The sequence below is a fragment of the Lactuca saligna genome, chromosome 4, assembly GCF_052625555.1.
Source record: "Lactuca saligna cultivar CGN05327 chromosome 4, ASM5262555v1, whole genome shotgun sequence".
Taxonomy (NCBI): Eukaryota; Viridiplantae; Streptophyta; class Magnoliopsida; order Asterales; family Asteraceae; genus Lactuca; species Lactuca saligna.
The window spans coordinates 325,923,313-325,947,272 of record NC_136420.1 but is presented as its reverse complement, the minus strand read 5'-3'; the positions used below and the strand labels follow the sequence as shown (position 1 = coordinate 325,947,272).

General features: G+C 41.1%; 1 non-coding gene across 1 annotated transcript; it reads right to left on the bottom strand.

The window, feature by feature from the left end:
• Nucleotides 1–9,329: 9,329 nt before the first annotated feature.
• Nucleotides 9,330–9,436, bottom strand: LOC145044604 (small nucleolar RNA R71). The gene has a single exon (XR_013681553.1). It is a non-coding gene; the product is annotated as a small nucleolar RNA R71 (small nucleolar RNA).
• Between the last annotated feature and the right edge of the window lie 14,524 nt (nt 9,437–23,960).

The window sequence follows — 23,960 nt, the reverse complement described above, 5'->3', positions numbered from 1 at the left end:
TCTTTGCCTATAATATGACACAGCCACCCACTTGGTGGCGTATGGTGGCGACAGTGTCCTAAGATGGAAGCAACAATAGCGGCTAACGACGGTATAAGGTGCCGACCACCATCTTATGGTGGTGGTTGTGAAATTCCTTCAGTTTCCTGACCAAGCAAAGACCCGAATAATATTAAGATTATGTAATATGTTCCTACACCCACCAAATCACGCACACACCCACCTCGTCACGATGGTTGGTGGCGGAGGAAGAACATGATATGGAGGTAGCCATGATGGTTTTCCTCGGGTTTTCAGGCTAATCAAACACTCTCAATCACTTCTCAGTTCCAAAACAGCACTCATCTATCCAAGGCAAAAAATCATAGCTCTCAACCACCGGCTAGGCGGTTGAGGAGGCTGGAATAGGCAGAAATGACAACCATAGGTACACCAGCGTCAACAACTGACGTACGTGTCGTAAATCCACCGAGCAGAGCGAAGGCGAGGAGAGACATAGATAGAAAGATAGCGGATGGCCTTACCCGAGGATTCCTGGTCTCTCTCGACCATGCAACAGTGAACCAGGTCCATTCGTCGGCCCCAATGGTCTTCTTGTTTGCTCCAAGCGTCACCGGTAGCGAAACTGTGGTGGTGACGATCATCGACAAGTAGTGGCAGACGAGAGCGTTCCTAAAGTATACATGAGCTATTTTATTCATCACTAATACTAGAGTAACGTTTAAAGCATAGTCTAGTAACTTAGAGTTTTAGACACAAATATGCTTTCGCTATTAGAACTATTGGAGGTCGACAAAGTATACATGAGCTATTTTATTCATAAACTAATATTAGAAATCATAGGGTAAATTCTCTGAATCTAACGGCTAATCCTATGTGAGCGAGAAATATTTGTATAGGTTTATGTGGGTTAACATCCCACTTGTGGTTGCTAGCTAAAACCCAACATTATATGGGTGACAAACTTGCCCATTGTTCCAACGAGGAACTTGTGTGTAGATCTATGCGGGTTGACACCCCCACCCCTTGTTACTAGCTACAACATAACGTTTTTGGGGTGACCAACAGTCCTTTTGTTTGTCTGACATTGATGAAATATGTGAAACGATCATATTGGTGCGAACCCTTATAGCACCATTCAGAGGTAGTGGCGTCGTTTTAGCAGCGGTTATGGATTCATGGTAGCACAATTTTAGAAGCATTAAACTTTGTCGATATACAAGTATGAATGTTAAGTATAAGTTTCCCAAACACTTATACTCTAAGTACAAGGAATTTATAGGTATACTACTTTCTCATTAAGTAGAGAATTATACCTAGCACAAATACTCGTATAGAATTGAAATAAGATTTATATGTAGTAACCTTCGTTTGTATGGGATTAAAAACACTTATATGCATAGTATATGAAACATATATGTATACTACTAGGTAAACGATTATACCTAGGAGATATATATATATATATATATATATATATATATATATATATATATATATATATATATAGACACACACACACACACACACTAGATGTTAGAATCAAATAGGAGTCAGAATGATATTTTCAAACTATGTTCTATACTTTTCGAACTTGGAAAAGTACTATTTTTACTCTGAGTCAATACATGTGGACTCACCAACTTTATGTTGACGTATTTTCCAAATGCATGTGTTTTCAGGAACTTCATAAGATGGAACAATAATATAAATTTCTATTATCAATAAAGGTATGTAGTTTATAGTAACTCCTTCATATTGTTTAATATATGTTATATAACTGTGATACAAGGAATAACGTTACAATGCCCGATGTTTCCTCCGTCGGCTAGGGGTGTGACAATCTTAGAGTTGTTCCATCAATCCAAGAACCCATAAAAATTTTATGTGATAATGAAGGTGCAGTTTATTTGACTAAACAACCAAAGGATCATGGGAGATCTAGGGACATTATGATAAAATACAATTATATCTGATATATAATTAAAGATAGCAGCCTCATGGTGTCTTGTTATCATCAGAAGATAATCCGCTAATCCGTTTACAAATGCCTTAAGAAAGGCAAAGCACATCGAGCATGCTTGGAGCATAATATTGAGAGATAGTGGTAATTTTAGTAGTTATTTGATAAGTTGAAACAATTGAATAAAATAAGTTGTAACTATTTTTGGTAATTTAATAAAAGAGATTTGTTGATAAGTATGTGTACTACCTTCTTCAATTATTTATTCTTGCATTTCAATTTGCATTTTTACTTCCTCGGTAATAATTTAGTCGAAATACCACAGTCAATTATTCTTTTAGGGAGTAATTAATGATTTAAGACTATCATGGATGATAGTAGATTCTCTATAGTGATGGTACATGGCATGAAAATTGTTGCTATTTCCCATGAGTGCTAAAATGGATATTTTAGGTATCTGTTAAACCTACACTTAGATATTATTACTTCATGGATTTAATCACGAGTAATTCTAAGATGATAATATCATCTATTATTCAAATGAAGATATATAATTTGTAGTTTCCAAGTTTGTTGAGAATTGGTATTACATACACACATCTGTATACACACATCTGTAACTCGGTCGTACAAGTGGCTTTTGAGCCTTCTAAGTTTGCATTGAATCCTAAGTGGCCAGAGTAGAGTTGTGCAAGGGTTGTACCTAGGTCGAGTACCATGGTATAATACCCTCTATCCTATCTTAAATAAACAAAATGGCCCTTAACAATTCATGTACCCCTATTTCACTTAATTTTTCTCATGAAATTGTAGTAGCTCATAAGTTACTCATTTGAAGTCCAACTTATCTTATTTTTGCATTACATTATTTGAAATCATGGATTCATTTACACATTATAATCGGTGTACTCAACACGTCTTCTATCTATTTAATTAATATATTCATTCATGCATTTCTTTCCGAAACATTACAAGCATTTATTTTATGTCATGTTCTTGATACATACAACTAGGAGTGTAAACGAGTGGATCGAGCTCTACATCGGGTAGGCACAGGCTTGGATCATGGAGGATTTTAAATACTTGAGCTTGGCTTGCGCTCGACTCTTTTTTCACATAATCGTAAACGAGTCGAGCTCATGTCAGTTAATAATCAAGTATCAGACTCGTTTGTATATTTATGCTCGTTAAAAAGCTCATTTAACATTATTTGATATTAATACTTAATATTGAATTATTTAATAATTTAATAAATAAAATTAAAAACAAAAATTATATTATATAAATATACTTAGGCTCGTTTAGGCTCGTGACCCCAATCGAGCTCTAAAGATGAAGCTCCGGCACGATGTAACATCCCAGAAACAGTGGTAAATTTTTTATTTTTCAAACAGCCAAAATACAACCAAGTTGATCCAAATCAACCATAGTATAAATTATTCTTAAGATCATAGTGAAATCAAATTCATTACAGAATAAAAAAAAATAGGAGATATTGTGTGATCACGTCGGGCCCTTCCCTTTCAAACGGGAAGTACCTAAAAATGTTAAACCACAATACCGTAAGCACAAGAATTAACGAGTTCCCCAAAATACCACATACCATATAAACGAGTCCAACCTAATATATGAATAAATAGGCCCAACCCAACATATATAAATGGGTCCAACCCAACATATAAATGGGTCCATCATAACTTAAATAAATGGACCCAACACATCATACAAATAGACCCAGACGAACATAAATAACAAAGGGCTTTGCCCAAATAATGGGCCCAACCCAACAAAAACAATTCTAGAGTTTCAAAGACAACTAACATGATATCGTGGGTCGGCATTGGTGCATTCGACCCACGAGTACAGTGAGAAGACTTACCATCATCTAAACATATAAAATATGCACACCCGAACTACTAATGATGGAACTCCTCACACTAACCAAATTCACAATAAAACCCAAACAAAATTTAGATGCTAATCCACCTCAGGGTCTTGGTTCATAGTTGTCTTACTTAGTTAAAAGACCATTTTACCCTTCCATGGCTAGAGACCACCCTACTTAACCTAAAACTCATATTGTCCAAAACTAAACTTATCGAGATACGCCATGCGTACCATGCTATATGCCCAACGTAGATCCTTCTTATACTACTCTATGTTTCCATGTTTGTAACAAGCTCTTAATACTTAAAGACTAAAAGCCCAATTCCCAAATCTGGTCTTAAAGAACGTACGAAGAGATAAAGTTTCTGAATTTATGCCTATGCATGGCTTAATAGAGCGCAATGCCAAACCATAGGTAGATAAGACACTCCAAAGCTCAAGAACTCATCCATGAAAGGATGGAAGTAACCAAGCTCCCGTTTTTATCACTCTACTACCTTAGAAATGATAGAAAATGCCACTCATTAGGTCTGGAGTAGCTCATACTCACTAGGACCAAATTCAATGGACAACAAGCTCATAAAACCCACAACTAACTAGATCTATCAAAGGAATGATAAAGTTTCAAGATTTATACCTCCCAGAGAATGTTAACGAAGAGCAAAGTTTGGATCTACCAGATTGAGGTTCACCAATGCCTCTCCAATATACTCCTTCACTATATGCACAAAAAAACACTTAAGGCTCCAAAATCAAACAAAGAGGCTAGGGTTTTAATGTTACACAATGAGAGTGTGGAGGCTAATCATGAGAAGGCTCTCAAGGGATTAGATCCTTTAAATATGGCTCACAAACCCCAAATTAGGGTTTTGTATCCAACACTCCTACGACATGCGTAACCTTTGGTACACCCTGTGTAGGGCATTAAATCCCTGCAATGACTTGTTGGCCGACGCTATGTGTAGGTGACTATCCTACGCCCCGTGTACGACTAGGTTTCCCAAAACATTAAAACGTCATAAAATAAGAAATGTAACTGGGGATACATATGTTACAACTCTCCCCACTTGTAACACCCTAAAATTTCAAGGTAAAAGTTGCATTTCTAATATAATCAAAAACCCGATTATCTTTTACTCAAGCATTTAGAAGTATTTCATAATAAAATAGTTATTAGAGTACAATCCCAAAATCCCTTCCCTTTCAAACAAGAAGTACCTGAAACCATAAACAATAAACTGTAAACACAAAGCTTAGCGAGTTTCCGGAAAACACCATATACCATACATACAATAGAGAATGTTATGTGCCAACCATAGTCTTGCCATTATGCCATGAGTCATATCATGGTCTTTCATTGCCAAGCCGGGGGCCACTACACTGGGTATTACAGACAGGTGCCAAGAGTCACCTCCTGGTCTTCCATGCAAGCATCAGAAAGACAACAACCATACAATCCACACTAATATAGTACTTACTGCTAAGGTCCAAACCTTGGTCTTGCATACAGATTTTCCAGGAGCCACCTTTGGGTCTTTCATACAATGCCAAGGGCCACACCTTGGTCTTTCAATAATACATAAGCCAATGTTCTGACAATGGAATGTTCGACCCATAGTATAGTGACGAGACTCACCTTAGACAACTGAAACCCACAGATAAATCTCTGACTGCAGATCTACTAAAATCCCCATGCTATCAATCACAAAATAACATCCCATCAATAATTGGATCCCGACTTGTACTAAGAGTCCAAATTAGGGTAAAAGATCTTTTTACCTTTTTTTCAGACTTGGCCCAAGCCCAAGGCCCAAACCAGTTGTCTAAAACCCAAAAATCTAAAATAATCACCCATAGCCCAAATATGGCCTAATTTTCTAAATTGCTCCCAATCCCTTTCATGTGCCTTTACCCAAGAAAGTCCATAAAAATCTCAATAGCCCAATAATAGAATTTGGATGACCCAACAAGGCCCAAGACAACCAAAGACCAACATGGCCCAAAACCGAGATCCCAAAACAATCGAAGCCTACTCTGTTGAGTACATGGGGCATACTCAGCTTGTACGCTCAACGTACATACTTAAGGGATTATAAGCACATCATACATGATTGTACGCCAAATGCCCTCTGCCATGTTGACCCACTTCCTATTTTCAGCTCTTAATCGATTAAGACTTCAACCCAAACAGAGATATGACTTCCTTAAGGTGTTTATCACGTAAAGTTGCAAAATTTACGTGCATGCATGGCCTAATGGGTTTTTTAGAGCTCATAAGAGCTTAACAAATTACTTAACATGCATGAGACCAAAACCACCATAAAGTTTGCACCTTTATGCTCAAGAAACCATTAATGTGTCCAGATCTACAAGGATAAGCTCCAAAAATGTCATTATCCCACAGAAACAACCAAAAAGGGACCAAAATGATTATAAACAAGCTAAACAGTAGATCTGTGAAATGAGATGACAAACTTTGAACTTTATACCTTAAAGGAACCAAAAGAAGGTGCTAAAGATGGATCTCAAGGCCCTCCTCTAAATAATGAGTCTTCAAACATCGTTTTCCCCTCAGTATGCACAAAATCCCCCACAGGAGCTCAAAAGCACCACACAAAGGCTAAGGAACGAATTAGGGTTTTCAAGGGTATGGAGGCTGGTTAAACAAGGCAAAAATAGGCTATCTGATGGTTAATATAGGGTACAAGCTCTTAAACTAGGATTTCTAATTTGCTTACGTACGCTAAGCATACTCCACGTACGCCCAGCGTACGTGGATGAGCTCCACGATCAACCTTCATGACTACGCCCAACATACAAGGAGTACACCCAGCATACTCCAACTTCCCCAAAGTTGACAATTTTTCCCCCTAAGGTCAAAATTGACAAAACCTTCCAGCACCCCCAAGGGTCTAAACTGAAAAACAAAATGAACCAATTGTTATAATTCTCCCCCACTTAAATTGGATTTCATCCTTGAAATCATTTCTTATCATCCTACGGACACCAGACAGCCTGAGGAACACAACCACAACCCTGAGCATACGAAGACCTTCACAAAGGCAACCGAAGCCAACCTTAGCAGAGCTTCTAATACCAGACAAAGAACAATCATATGTGCATATTTAGCTATACATTTAGTATATATTTTTATTATTTATTGGCTAATTTATAGTAATTTGTGGACAAAGGGTACTTAGTTGTGTTTAATTTGTGTTTTCAGTCCAAAAGATATGCTCGAAAGTAAAAGGAAGCAGGAGATGCGAACGGAAGCTCGGGAATTGAAGAAAGAAGAAAAAGATCCAAAATCCTGAAGGAATCGGTGAGTAGAAATGTCTACTCGAGGTGTACCCACAAAGGTTCATGAAGCAAACACAAAGGCCTTGCCGTACACGGATTCCACAAAGGGGACTTGGCGAGTCGGTTACCTACTCGACGAGTAGACCATGCTTTCTGAAATCTATAAATAGAAGTCAAATTCCCGAATCGAGTCTCTCTCTGGAAACCCTTGGAGGCTAAGCTGTGATTAAGAACATGGTGGAAGCTCTAGAAAGTGGAGAATCAACCCTACATTCAATTTTCAGGAGGATTAAGGCAAACTTTAGTAACTCTTTACTTTAACTTTTGATTAAACCATGTTTAACCAATGGATTTCGTTTTTGAGTTTGTTTTTGCTATAATTATGAACTAAAGCCCTTGTCTTCTGTTTAGGGTAGATGATTTTGTGAATATGGATTGATTTTATGGTTAGGATTAATTAAATTTGGTGATATTGTGTTGTTAAGCTTGTTAAAGAACCTTATGTGTTTATTATAACTATTTTCAGTTAATTAACCAGCATATTAAGTTGCATGAACATCTCTTAATTGCTAATTTCATATGATTTATGTGAGAACATTGTTATATGCCTAGGAATAACGTGTGAAACTAGGGTTAACTAGAAAATAGATAAATTAAGGTGTGAGCTTGTGTAACGAACCATCAGCAAGAGGTTAACTGAATGACCAATTTAATTAGCCACTACAAGTCTTACTTAACCCGGACCAGTAAACTAGGAAATTCATTAATTTAGACAACTGACCACTACTTGAATTAATCTATTTTCTAAGGATTAGTAATAACGAACGTGAACCTAATCGCCTTAATCGGTAGCCAATGAAAAATTAATCCATTGCATTTACCATAAAATCAACTATATGATCAAATGATTCAAACCTAAACAGAAGTCCTCTTTATCATTGAATTTAGTTGGATTTTATTTGCTTAGTTGTTAACTATTTTCTTTAAGTGTTAGTTGAGTATTTAAGTTTCTAGTCTTGCAAAACTAGAGAAAACCCTCCTTTTATTACTTGTTTTTATTTTGTTAGTCTAATAATTGTCGTTCCCTGTGTTCGATACCCTGCTTGCTTAAACTATACCAACAATTGACAGGTACATTGCCTGTTGTGTGTCTAATTTATATTAAAAAAAAAGTTGGATAAACTAGTTAGTTTCACACACATCAAGTTTTTGCCGCCGTTGTCGGGGAACGGTTCAAAATTTAATTCTAATTTCTAGTGTTATCGATCCTTTGTGTGAGATATATCTTGCACAAAGTTACTGCTTGAGTAATTTAATTATTACTTTAAGTTCTAAATTTTTCTATTTTTAGAATTTTTGTTATTTTTTTTTTCTTGTTTTAGCCTTGAACTCGTCGAGTGCAATCGAAGCTATTCGACGAGTCCACAGTTGATTTTCAATTTCGTTTCAGTTCACTTTTTGTTCTTTTTATGTGTGTTTTTCGTTTTGATTGGAGGTGCTACATGACCCGAGGATCAAACACACCTCCGGTTCCTCCATTTGAAGACCCGGAATCCGCTCTTAGAAAAAACAAGGACAAGGCCAATGAAGACACTAACTCGTCAAGGAAGTCACCTTTCAAAGACCTTAAGTCATTCTTTGGGAAGAAGAAGAACAAGCAAACAGGTGAAACCAGTAGTCGAAAGAGCGAGGAAAGCAAGTTAAAGCATTTTGAAGAAATCCAACTCCAAAAGAAACTGATTCTGATTCGGGATCCGAAGAAGAAAGACACTTTGAAGGTGAACCCGCTAACACCATGGATAACATCGATGAAGTTCCCATGGGTGAATGGAAGAAAATGATATGTGACGATACCAGGTCAGGACTCGTGCAACCTGCGATTCCCACAACTGCCACTTTCGAACTAAAAGTCCACATACTTGCTAAACTTAAGGAAATTCCATTCTACGGGAAAGATCATGAAGATGCATATAAACATTTAGATGAGGTCAACGATATAGCAAACCACTTCAATGTCCCTAACGCGGCTTGCGACACCGTTTTGCTTCGTATGCTATCAGTCACATTCAAGGGAGCTGCAAAAGATTGGCTAAAATCACTCCCTCCAGGATCCATCACTACTTGGGCTAAAATGAAAGAAGAATTTATAGACCAATTTTCCCCTCCCTAGAAGATAGCCAAGTTGAAGAAAGTCATAGCCAATTTTGAACAACAAGCTGGAGAGTCACTTTATGAGGCATGGGAAAGATACAAAGGATCAATAAGGAACTACCCACACCATGATCTAAACAGCCAACAAGAAGTCTCCATTTCCTATGATGGAGTAAATGTAGCAACTAGGTACCTGCTTGATTCGCAAGGACCACTCACAAAGAAGCCACCCCCAATAATAAAATAGCTAATTGAAGAATTCTATAAGCACTCTAGATAATATCATAACCCAAGGAATGAACCAAATCGAGGGATGGTTAACTCAGTTACTGATAGCATGGCAGTAATGATGGATAAGTTGGAGAATTTGGATCGAAGAATGACTAAGAGGGACCAATCCGTCCATGCTATCTAGGTAGGATGTGAGAATTGTAATGAGCCTGACCTTACTAGAGATTGTGATTTGGATGAGAATGGGAACCGAAAAGCACAAGTGTGCCATTCAAGTAGCGATAAATATGATGATGATTGGCGAAAATACAAGAAGCATTGGCTCCCATACAATGAATACAAAAACGCAAAGGAGGAAATATATAAGCAAAAAGCAAGGGGTTTTTCTCAAAAAGAGGATCCGTTGCTAGAAAAGGAAATGGATTTGGAGGACATGCTCACAAGATTTGTAGCTGCATTCGAGAAGAGACATAATGACATAGAAGCTGCAATAAAAGAGCAACGAAATATGTTAAGGGATCACCAAGGCATGATTAAAGAACACCACACTATGATGATGGATCTGCAAGCTATGTTTAGGAATCAGCAAGCATCCACTCATAACATTGAAAAACAGCTAGGCCAGATTGCACAACAAATCAACCAAAGAGCACCGGGTGAACTTCCTAGCAATACCGAACAGAATCCAAGAATGGCAAATGAAATAACAATAGATTCTAAGAAAATATACACTCCTCGGACACCTTTACGGAAGAATCCTATAGAGGTGCAAAAAGAAGACGTAGAAAACTGAGAATTGAGTAAACCCGACTCGACTCGTTGTGTCCCAGACAAGGACTCGGCGATTCCACTGTCTGATTACAAAAAAAGCCCTCCTTTAAAACCTTCCCGACCCTCTTTGCCATTTGCAAGTTGAGTCATACCTGATGAGCAGATTCAAGATTATAGGAAGTTTATGGAGCATATAAAGGTACTCTAAGTGAATATTCTGTTTGTTGAAACAATAGTTCAAACGCCAAAATATGCAAGCTTCTTAAGAACCTCTTTACAACTAGAAGAAATATGGAAGAAGTGGCTGAGTTAGTGTTGAAAGAATTGCCAGAGAAGAGGGACGGTCTGGGAAGTATCATCGTACCTTGTCAATTTTGGAACTTAATGACCACGCAAGCGTTGACTCATTCAGGGGCAAGTATAAATATTATGCCATATTATTTCTTCAAAAGGCTAAACCTTCCAGACTCGAAGCCTATTCAAATGAGAAGCCATCTAGCCGATAAAGAAATAATACATCCAATGGGAGTGTGAGAAGATCTTCTCATCAAGGTAGATAAACTAGTGTTCCCTGCTAACTTCCTAATACTAAACATGGAAGAAGACCTTAAATTCCCAATCATTCTTGGGCAGCCATGCCTGAATACCGCTTGTGACTTAGTAGATATGCGCGAGTCTACACTAACACTAAGTGTGGGTGATAATTCGGTAATTTTTAAAGCTCAGCATGAGAATGGGCACACAGAGCCAAGAGAAGATAAAGTTTCTTCAATGGACTTGAATGATGAGTTGTCAGAAAGAGAGCTTGTGCTTTTGCAAGAAATCACTGTGTCATATCATTTCATAAAACCATAATCTCATGTCTGAAAATGATATCATAAAAGTAGTAACAATGTCAGAGTACAATCCCAAGAAATCTCATAAGGCAGAATCCCAGGTGTGTATGATGTGCAGCTACCGCGCCGGCTCCTTCCCCTTCGCTAAATAGGTACCTGAAACAAAACTGAAAACTGTAAGCACGAAGCTTAGTGAGTTCCCCCATCTTACCACATACCATACAATCATATACCATACATACTTTCGGGCAATTTTAGGGTGCCCGACCTACCTGGTACGGCCACTCTGGGGTGCCGACCTACCCATTTCGAGCCATTCTGGGGCGCTGAACTACCCTTCGGTCCTACAACCAAACCTCGAGGACTATTCCGCCCCTACTGCTACTATCACATATATCATAACATAAACATACTATCAGACATATATGGGGTGTCTCAACTACCCTTCAGTCCTATCAACCGAACTTGGGGACTATTCCCCTCCTACTACCACTATCACATAACATATCATGTCAGCATATAAGCATATCATAACATACTTTCGGACATATCTGGGGTATCCGACCTACCCTTCGGTCCTAACAACCAAACTCTACTAATATCACATATAACATATCATGCTAGCATTTAACATATCATGTAGTAGCAAGCCTAGATGAATATCACAAATACAATCACCTAACATACAACTCTTACTGGTCGACCGACATTGTGGTCGTAGACCCACCGCTACCAAAAGGTAACTCACCTCGTAAGGTTGACTGTTGAAAAGCTAATCAACAGATGTTTGACTGCTGCTCCGGTGATCCTCCGGCTATAAATCCATAAAACACTTAATCAGAAACTAATAACTACTCTTAGTGACTATTTTACCCCTGACCAAGTCAAAGTCAAAGTCAACATCCAGTTAACCCGACTCGCCGAGTTGGGCCGCCAACTCGTCGAGTCCCCATCCTTTCCTATATCCTTCTTCACGCCTCTGCTCATCGAGTTTGGCAATGACCCGACGAGTTCTCCTTCTAAAACAACCCTGAATGAACCTTCATCCGACTCAACGAGTTATATGAACAACTCGTCGAGTTCATCTCCATCCTATGAACAGTTCCTGCCCTTGACTCGCCGAGTTGTATTAAAAACTCGTCGAGTTCATCTTCGAAAGTTGGGAGATTACCTAGGACTCGCCAAGTCTGTTCATACACTCGTCAAGTCCTATGATTTCAAGGTCTATGGCTAAGTCAAATACGTTGGGTCACTCCCCCGGACCCTTCTAAGACCACTCTAACACTCATTGGGTTCCTTTGAAACATTACAGAAACGGGAAGTCAAGCCATGGACTCGCCGAGTCCCAAGAATGACTCGCCGATTCGAGAATGACCAAGTCTCATTTCTCGATTTTTGATGTACAACACTTGACCAAAAGATAGATATAGGCTTCTAAGATCGATCTAGCACGTAAAGTTACAAACTTTACGTGCATGCATGGGACTATGAGCTCAAATGGTCCTAAATGGGACTCTTAAGATGCATGGGGCTCTCCAAGGCTCCAAAATCAGTCCCTTTCTGCCTTGTAACCCATTAAAGACCTTGGATCTGAAGTCTTAGACCCTAAACATGCTTGCACTCATGATTGGTCACCAAGAATGGCTCCTAAAAGCCCTAAATCACCCCAAAAAGGGATCTTAAACATGAAACACCAAGGTATCCACTTTATACATCTAAAGAACTGCAGAGGGTGCACAAACTCGAACTCCTCTGGCCTCCTCTTGATTCCTTAAGCCTTTCTCTTCCTTCTTATGTTCCGAAATCACCAACCCCCCCCCCCCCACAAAGGCCTTAGATCTTTACACAAACAATTAGGGTATGATATGGAGAGTTCTGAGAGCAATGGGGACGAAGGGAGGCTGAATGAGATGCTTAAATAAGGTGCAACACTTAGATTAGGGTTTTACTCAACTAGTACTACTCATCGAGTAGGTCACTTAAAATGTCCGCGAGTCCCGACTCTACTCGCCGAGTTGGGCCTCCAACTCGTCGAGTCCTAGAGAAAAACATAAACATAAAAAATTTCTTTGAATTAAGTGTGTACTAGGAATCGGGTGCTACAAATCTCCCCTACTTATTTTAGACTTCGTCCTCGAATTCTGGTGCTCAATCCTGAAAAAGCTATGGGTAATGCTCCATCATCTCGTCTTCCGGCTCCTATGCCATTCCAAGCCTTTTCGGTGTTGCCATTGCACATTCACTAGTTCGACCTTCTTGTTCCTCAAATCCTTCGAATTCCAGTCGAGGATTGCCACAGGAAACTCAAAGTAATTCAAGTTTTCATCCACCTGAATATCCTCCAGAGGTACCACTGCCGAGTCATCCACCAAGCACTTCCGCAATTGGGAGACATGGAACGTACTGTGAATCTGACTAAGTTCGGCCGGTAGATCCAACCGATATGCCACCTTACCCACCCAGGATATAACCCTGAAAGGTCCAATATACCTTGGGCCCAGCTTGCCCCGCTTCCTGAATCTGATGACACCTTTCCATGGAGACACCTTCAGGAGGACAATATCCGCGACCTGGAACTCTAGGTCCGAGCGGTGCTTGTCGGCATAACTTTTCTGCCGACTCTGAGCAGTCCGAAGCCTGCTCTTGACCTGCTGAATCCTCTCTGTCATCTTGAGCACCACTTCGGTGCTCCCCATGACCCTCTGGCCCACCTCACCCCAACATATTGGGGTCCTACACTTCCTCCCATATAGCATCTCAAAAGGAGGACGATCGATACTCGCGTGGTAGCTGTTGTTGTAGGACAACTCAGCTAATGGAAGATAGGTATCCTAACTACCATTGAAGTCCAACACGCACGCACGCAGCATATCCTCTAGTGTCTGGATGGTCTGCTCGCTCTGCCTATCCATCTGCAGGTGAAAAGCAGTGCTAAATTGTAGACGACTACCCAACACATCGTGGAATTTCTTCCAAAATCTGGAAGTAAACCACACATCTCTATCATAAATCACGGAGACTGGCACTTCATGGCGAGCCACCACCTCTCGAATGTAGATGTCAACCAGCTTCTCGATCGATATACTCTCCTGGATCGGTATGAAATGGGCACTCTTGTTCAATCGATTCATAATGACCCAGATGGAATTTACACCCCGTGCGGTCCTGGGAAGTTTGGTGATGAAATCCATGGTAATATCGTCTTATTTGCACATGGGAATATCTAACGGGTCCATCTTGCCCTGTGGCTTCTGGTGCTCGGGCTTGACCTTTCTGCAGGTCAAGCACCGCTCCACATACCATGCTACCTCCTACTTCATGCAGGGCCACCAATAGTCAAGATGAAGATCTCTATACACCTTCGTCGCCCTGGGATGAATGGAGAATCGGGACTTGTGTGCCTCCTCCATTTTGAACCTGGCGCACACCCCAGTGGTATGGAACCCACACCCTGTGGTGTAGTATCAATAACCCTCGGCTATCATAGTCAAAGGAAGAAACCTGACCCACTATACGTTCGCTCTTCTGATGTTCCTCCTTCATGGACTCCTGTTGGGCCTCTTGGATCTGCTCCAACAGTGGAGTCGCTACTTTTATCCGCATGCGAAAGTCTCTGATCGACGCTGCCTTACGGCTAAGTGCATTGGCCACTACATTGGGCTTCCTCGGGTGGTAAAGGATCTCGCAATCATAATCCTTCACCACATCTAACCACCAACGCTGCCTCATGTTCAAATTCGGTTGATCCATGAGGTATCTACGACTCTTATAGTCCGTGTAGATGGTACATCGAACCCTATAGATATAGTGTCACCAAATCTTGAGGGCGAAGAAAACCGCCCCCAACTACAAATCATGTGTCGGGTAGTTCGCCTCATGTGGCTTCAACTGCCTCGAGACGTAGACGATGACATGCCCTCTCTGCATCAATACCGCACCCAAACCCGAAATAGAATCGTCACAATATACAACAAAATCATGTACGCCCGCTGGCAGCGCTATGATTGGCGCCTTGTAAAATCTATGACTCAATGTCTCGAACAATGTCTACTGCTCAAGCCTCCAGCAAAAGACTACGACCTTATTCGTTAGGCGAGTTAAGGGTACAACTATCTTGGAGAAATCCTGGATGAATCTCCGATAGTAGCCGGCTAATACTAGGAAACTTCGAATCTCAAATGGAGACTTCGGAACCTCCCATCTCTTCAAGGCCTCCACCTTGGCCGGGTCAACCAGAATATCGTTTTGTTTGACAAGGTGCCCAAGAAACTACACCTCGTGCAACCAGAACTCACACTTGGAGAACTTGGCGTACAAGCTCTCCTTCGTCAGAGTATCCAAAACCTCTCGCAGATGCTCCTCATGCTGCTCTTGCATCTTGGAGTAGACCAGGATATCATCAATAAAAACTATCACAGATCGATCCAGCATCGGTCTGCACATGTGGTTGAGGTCCATGAATGCAGAACAAGCATTGGTGAGCCCGAAGGGCATCACCACGAATTCATAATGTCCATAGCGAGTCCGAAAAGCCGTCTTCTAAATATCCTCATCTCTGACCCTCATCTGATGATAGCCTGACTGCAAGTCTATCTTGGAAAACCAAGATGCTCCCTAAAGCTGGTCGAACAAGTCATCTATCCTCGGAAATGGCTAACAGTTCTTCACCATTACCTTGTTCAACTCCCGATAGTCTATACACATCCGATGTGACCCGTACTTCTTCTTTACAAATAGAATAAGGGCTCCCCAGGGTGAACTGCTCGGTCTAATGAATCCTTTGTCTAACAGATCCTGCAGCTACGTAGACAACTCCTGCATCTCAGGAGGAGCCAGTCGATACGTTGCGTTGGCTATTGGAGCCACACCAGGGACTAGGTCGATCCTGAACTCTATCTGCCTCTCTAGAGGTACCCTAAGCAACTCCTTAGGGAAAATATCTGCAAACTCTCGTACCATGGGCACATCGCCCACCGTCACCTCACCCGCTTCCCAGGTACCCATAACATAAGTGAAAAATCATGTGCAACCTTGCTAAATGTAGCGCCTAGCTCTCGCTGTTGAACATAGATATGGTCCTTGCTATGGCCTCTCACCCTGAAACACCAGCTCTCCCCCACTTGGGGTCCTCATCCTCACCAATTGTTACGCGCAGTCGATCACTGCTCCATTGAGGTTTAGCCAATTCATACCAATAATAACCTTGTTCCCCCGCAAAAGGTATGGGAACCAGATCTACTAGGTAACGCTCCTTGAACAGCCTCAAGAAACAATCTCGGTAGACCTCTGATGCTCGCAATGACTGGTCATCTGCAATCTCGACCTCCAAAGGGAAATCCAACATGCTTGAAGACTCAGGAAACTTCTTGCTAAGTGCAAGAGAGAAAAATGATTGGGTAGCCCCCGAATCAAACAATACCTGAACTGGAATACCATTCACATGGAAAAATCCTAAATAAAGCACATACACATCAATATCATACGCATCATATAAATGAAAACCATAGAGAAGGAATCATACTCGTTACCACATCGGGTGTGGCGCGTGCCTCCTCGGTAGTCAACTGGAAGGCCCAGCTCCTCACCACTAGAGTCTCTGTCTTGCCCTGCCGGGCATCCGTAATCCGCAGGGTTGCTGGAGCTGGTGCCTTCACTGGCGTTGATGCTGCTGTCAACTGGGGGAAATTGGCCTTTTTATAGCCCCTTTGGTTGTAGTGAATACACAGCAACTTAGATGTCTGACTAGTAGGTGCAGGGGTAGTACACTCCCTGTTTAAATGCCCCATCTTGCCGCACTTGTAGCAGCCCGACGATCCCAACCTACAAGCTCCCTTATGTGGCCTGCCGCATTTCCTGCAGCAACCCTATCCCGACTGGCCTTTCGACCTAGCGTCTGATCCCTTAGGCTTCATCCCCGAAGCCCCAGTCATCTATCCCTCATCAACCTTCGTCTTACGGATGTGCTCCAAATAAATCTCTCTCTCCCTTGCCCTGGAAATCGTGGACTCTAGGGTGGGACAAGCTGAAAAGCTGAAATGCTCCCGAATATCGGCTCGCAGCATGTCGTGATAGCGAGTCCTCCACGTATCCCTGTCTACCACATACGGTGGCACCAATAAAGCCCTCTCTCGGAACTTGGTGATGATCTCCGCCACTATCTCCGTCGAATGTCTCATATCCAGGAATTCCCGGGGCAACTACTGAAGCTCCACCGCAGGTGCAAATTCAGCCCTGAGCCGGGTCACAAAATTCGGCCATGTCATAGCCTCAATAGTCAAGACTCCCAAATAGTCACCAACCGACTCCCACCAATCCTTAGCCCTGTCCCACAAGCATCCTGATGCATATCGTACCATCGACCCCTCAGGGTAGAAGCTGATCAACTGTGCAGACTCAATGTCTGCAATCCAACGTCTGGCAACAATGGAGTCCTTCGCCCCATGGAAATCCAGCGTACCATTACCCCTAAAGTCCTTAAAGGACAGTGTGCGTGATCCTGACCGGCTAGTCGCCATGTCACTCCTGAACACCCTGAGGCGATCCTCCATTAGCTCTACTATCCCTTCCTTGATCGACCCAAAGATAATTGGGGTCACATCAAGGATGCCTCTAGTAATCTCTGATGCGATAAAATCATGTAGCCTCTCATCCACTGGTTTGGTACCCGAACCCGAACCTGATCCCTCTCCTGAACTGCCAACTGCTGGTTTAGGGCGTAGTACCACCATTCTGCAATCACATAATGACAATCATCAGAAACACTGTTATATGTAGAGGGATCACATCTACCACAAGTTCCCTGGTCTTGTCTCAGCCTTCCTTGACTTAAGTACAGGTCCTCTGCTTTCAGTAGTACGGGCCCATACTACCTTCCATATATATCCATACTTTCCTCAAGAACTGCCTTGACTCCACCAAGTCACTTCTACTACTACTGTTCTCTGCTACTCTCATCCTAGGCTTACCCTAGGGAAATCTCCGACTCCGCTCAGTCCTCAGCTGTTGAAGGCCTCTTGACAATGCCAATTAGCTACTACCTGAATACTATCACATGCAACGAGCCTCGAATAATCCTTCGAGTAAGGACCCATCCTTACCATGGTTAAGACTCATACAAGAGCTATGCAATAGGGTCAAATCCAATACTCTAAGATTAATCAACCCTGATTGCATGTGACTTTAACATATTCACCTAATAGCTAACTCTCATTACTCAGAGTCCCGCAAAGCACAAAGCAAGCAGCATTCAGAAAAAAATGAGAACAAACTCAAGCAATTCTATTCACCTAACAAGAATATGTACTAGCATGTGATGTAAGCTCATATAATCAGGCATAACCTAAACAGGCTATCCTATCTTTGTCTAATCAACACTATCATGTGGCTCAAAACACATATAACAGGGACATAAGGCGTCCTTCCTAGATCCTTAGTCCTAATCTAGCATGCTGATCTACTAGCTGATAATCATAACATAAACTTGTATGGGTACTTTGGGGAAAACTTACTTGAGCTCACCCGGTCGCGCACATCACACACCTTGTTCTTTCTCAAAACTCTTTAACTTAGATTTTAGAAAACCATTTTCTTTGTAAAAATCTTTTAATCCCTCGGTTTGAGTCCAGACACTCCCGAGGGTGTGTCCGAATCCCTCAAACCAAGGCTCTGATACCAACTTGTAACATCCCTAATTTCCGAGTCCAAACTCAATTTAAATATAATGATTTAGAAAACATTTGTCATAAAACATCACTGTGTCATATCATTTCATAAAACCATTATCTCATGTCTAAAAATCATATCATAAAAGTAGTAACAATGTCAGAGTACAATCCAAAGAAATCTGATAAGGCGGAATCCCATGTGTGTATGATGTGCAGCTACCGTGCCGGCTCCTTCCCTTCGCTAAAGAGGTACCTGAAATAAAACTGAAAACTATAAGCACGAAGCTTAGTGTGTTCTCCCATTTTACCACATACCATACAATCATATAGCATACATACTGTCGGGCAATTATGGGGTGTCTTACCTACCCCGTATGGCCATTCTGGGGTGCCAACCTACCCGTGTCAAGCCATTCTAGGGTGCTGACCTACCCATGTCGAGCCATTCTGGGGCATTGAACTACCCTTCGGTCCTACAGCCGAACCTCGAGGAATATTCCACCCCCTACTGCTAGTATCACATATATCATAACATAAACATACTATCAGACATATCTGGGGTGTCTGAACTACCCTTCGGTCCTATCAACTGAACTTGGGGACTATTCCCCTCCTATTACCACTATCACATATAACATATCATGTTAGCATATAAGCATATCAAAACCTACTTTCGGACATATATGGGGTGTCCGACCTACCCTTCGGTCCTAACAACCGAACTCTACTAATATCGCATATAACATATCATGCCATCATTTAACATATCATGTAGTAGCAAGCCTAGATGAATATCACAAATACAATCATCTAACATACAACCCTTACTGGTGGGCCAACATTGTGTCCGTAGAACCACCGCTACCGGAAGGTAACTCACCTCGTAAGGCTGACTGTTGAAAAGCTAATCGGCAGATGTCTGACTGCTGCTCCGGTGATCCTTTGGCTATAAATCCATAAAACACTTAATCAGACACTGATAACTACTATTAGTGAAAAATGGCTATTTTACCCCTGACCAAGTCAAAGTCAAAGTCAACATCCAGTTCACCTGACTCGCCGAGTTGGGCCGCCAACTCGTCGAGTCCATATCCTTTCATCTATCCTTCTTCACACCTCTGCTCGTCGAGTGTGGCAATGACTCAACGAGTTCTCCTTCTAAAACAACCCTGAATGAACCCTCATCCAACTCGCCGAGTTGTATAAACAACTCGTTGAGTACAGCTTCGAAAGTTAGGATATTGCTTTAGACTCGCCGACTTTGTTTATACACTCGTCGAGTACTATGATTTCCATCTCTATGGCTAAGTCCAATACGTTGGGTCACTCCCCCGGACCACTCTAAGACCACTCTAACACTCATTGGGTCCCTTTGAACCATAACAAAAAAGGGAAGTCAAGCCATGGACTCACCGAGTCCCAAGAATGACTCGTTGAGTCAAGAATGACCAAGTCTCATTTCTCGATTTCTGATGTACAACACTTGACCAAAAGATAGATATAGGATTCTAAGATCGATATAGCACGTAAAGTTACAAACTTATACATGCATGCATGGGACTATGAGCTCAAATGGCCCTAAATAGGACTCTTAAGATGCATGGGGCTCTCTAAGGCTCCAAAATCAATCCCTTTCTTCCTTATAACCCCTTAAAGACCTTGGATCTAAAGTCTTAACTCCCAACCATGCTTGCACTCATGATTGGTCACCAAGAATGGCTCCTAAAATCCCTAAATCACCATAAAAAGGGATCTAAAATATGAAAGAGCAAGGTATCAGCTGTATACCTCTAAAGAACTGTACAGGGTGCACAAACTCGAACTCCTCTGGCCTCCTCTTGATTCCTCAAGCCTTTCTCTTCCTTTTTATGTTCCAAAATCACCAAAAACCACCACAAAGGCCTTATATCTTTACACAAACGATTAGGATTTGATATGGAGAGTTCTGAGAGCAATAGGGATGAAGGGAGGCTGAATGAGATGCTTAAATAGGGTGCAACCCTTAGATTAGAGTTTTACTCAAACTGTACCTACTCGTTGATTAAGTCTACCGACTCGTCGAGTAGGTCACTTAAAATGTTTGCGGGTCCCGACTCTACTTGCCGAGTTGGGTCTCCAACTTGTCAAGTCCCATAGAAAAACATAAACATAAAAAAATTCTTTGAATTAAGTGCATACCAGGAATCGGGTGCTACACTTCGGCCACCTATAAAAAGTGTGTGAGGCTGCCCCAAATTTTTACAAAAATTGTATTCTTTCACCTTATACTCTCTCTTAAGTTACACTAAAACCCCCTGAAGCCTAGGGAACCTTCCTAGCACTAGAAGAAAGCCCCGGAGAGCCCGAAGTCTCCAAGAAAAAGAGTTTTTCAAGTCATAACTCTGCCCACCAGAGCCCAGTTTTTTAGCAAACCTCCCGGTTTCATCGAAAAACATAGTTTTAAGGAATGAAGTGTTTTCCAATCACCATCTTATCATGTGAGCGTATAGTCACTTTCATCTTACACATAGATATGATGCATTTTATTTAAAATATGTGCTATGTGTATATATGTTGTTTGTTTATTTGAGATGGATGTTGAATGAATGTTTTATACATGTGTAGAATGATTTAAACTGTATATGTATTTTTATCTACAAATATGTTGGGTAAAACATGGGTAGATGAAATAGTTGATGTGTGATGAAATAAAATGATGGGAGGCCTCGAAGTTGTCGATGTTCCAGTCATCTAGCAGAGTATAGATGGCGACCATAGACTTTTCTAGACAGTCCTACGGAACGCTAGTAGACTCGCAACCTATAGGTGTTTGTGAACGATGTGTTCACCGGTGTACTCTATCCCCTACATGGCTACCTTACAGATATATATAGCCGAGGAATCCCCTTAGCAGTAGTGTCCATCCAGATGATGATCCTTAGGCTAGGTCCCTTATGATAGGTGTTTAGGGACGTAAAGTGAGGACAAAAGGAACGACTAATCAGGGTTATTGTTGGTTGATGAAATTAATAAACCTATTTATTGTGGGTTGAAAACCCAATGTGCTCAACATGCTCCCAAGTCTGACCCACTCAGCTTTCTATATTACAGGTAGTGAAACAAGAGCATAGTTAGATGATGACGAGGGATTTTGGATTATAGGCCAGTAGATGTAAATAAATGTTATAAGGCCTATATTATACTATTTATGCTTTTGATCTGTATCGATGTTGACATCCCAAGTTTGTAATGAAATGAAAATACATTTCTATAAGAAATGCTTTGATAATTTTTTTTTTATCATATTTTGTTTTGGGAACAAATTCTGCATCACTTTTATTTGAAATATTACTCTGATTTTATTATAAAAGCATAAACAAAATCCGTCTTTTCTAGATGTCACACTTGCCCCCTGAGGACAATCTCGACTAACATGACCAACCCCGCCACACTTGTAGCAGCCCATGCACCTAGAGCGGCATACCCTATCGTGCTGCTTCCCACATTTTTTGTGCTGACCCTGTCGTTGCTAGCCCCTCCATAGTTGATCTGAAGTCTTGGGTCTCTTCTCAGGACCCTCAGTTGCCTACACATGCTCTGGCTCTCTCTTCCCCAGGTGCTCCAAATCGATCTCCCACTCTCAGGCTCTGGAAATCATATCATTCTAGGTCTTTCACCCTGAAATACTGAAAAATCCCTGATGTCATCCCTCAACATGTCATGATACCTTACTTTCTTCATTTACTCATCTATTGCATGCTACAAAACCAATAAATCTCTTTCCCAGAACATGACAATGATCTCTGCCACAATCTCCATTGTCTAACGATGGTCCTGAGACTCCCTCGCCAACTGCGTTACCTCAATCGCTGGTGCGAACTCAGCCATAAATCAGGTCATAAAATCATCCCAAGTCATCGTCTCTAGGGGTTCTCCTCCCGAAGAGAAGTCTACCTCATCCCACAAATCTTGGGCTCTGTCCTTCAGAAGACAGGAGGCAATCTAACCTTCGACCCCTCTGGGCAAAAAATCATCTTGAACGCGTTAGCCATATCCGCTAACCATCTCCTACTGGCAATGGGGTTCTGTTGGATTAGGTGTCTAAGCCTATAACTATTATTGGTATGTACTGGACCCAAGAGTAGTATGGTCCATTTGGGTTGCATGACACCGGAACAATCCGAAGGATGGATAATTGAGAAGTGGTTATTTATGGTTTATTAATATATTATAAGTTCTAATATATTAATATGAAATCATGTTATTTAATTATTATTGATCAACAACTAATTTGAAATTAATTTTGTGATCAAAATAGACTAATTAAATATAAGGGGTTGATTTGGTAAATCATTCGTTCTTATAAAGTGGGCTTATGATGCATAGTTCTTCACGTTGGGCTAAACCCATGTGGTAACTCATGGATACTCCATGAAGGTTTTAACCCACATGAAGGATATGGAAAATCATTAGGGTTTACATGATGTAACCCTAGTTTGCCACACTATATAAAAACCCCTCTACCTCCTGAAATTGGCACTTAAGTGAGCACTAAGGAGGCACTAGTGGAAACACAAGAGGGCTATCCGATTTTATAAGTGCAAGTGACCTCCTCTCATGTTCCTCCATTGTTGGTGGTGTTGTGTGATTCCATTTGAGGTACAACACTTGGGGCACTAAGTTCTTAAAGGTCCAAGGCCTCCAACTACGACAAAAGGTATGTCATTTAACTTGTTTTAGTACCCAAGTATCAAAGTTTTGTATGCTAGCTAGGGTAATACCTTGGATAGTTCAAGTTTGCATGTATAATATAGAAAACATAGATCCAAGGTATTTAGGGTTGCATGCACACCATAGGAGTGTTAGAATACTCTAAACCCTACAGTGGTATCAGAGCCTAGGCTTGTTTTCAATTATACTTGATGCTTCTTGCTTGAATATAATTTAAAAATCGATTTTCTGATGTTCTTGACAGTGGAATCACCGATTCCAAGTACAAAGTCATCCAACTCGTCAAGTTGGTTGATACACACGATGAGTTGGTGCCCCAGAATGTAGTTTTTCGAGTTTTTTGGTAGGAATTGGACTAGGATCATTACTCTAAACTATTTTTGAACTTATAAACCTGTTATTGATGTGGTATTGATCATGCTTATCCAATTTATAAGATAATTGTCA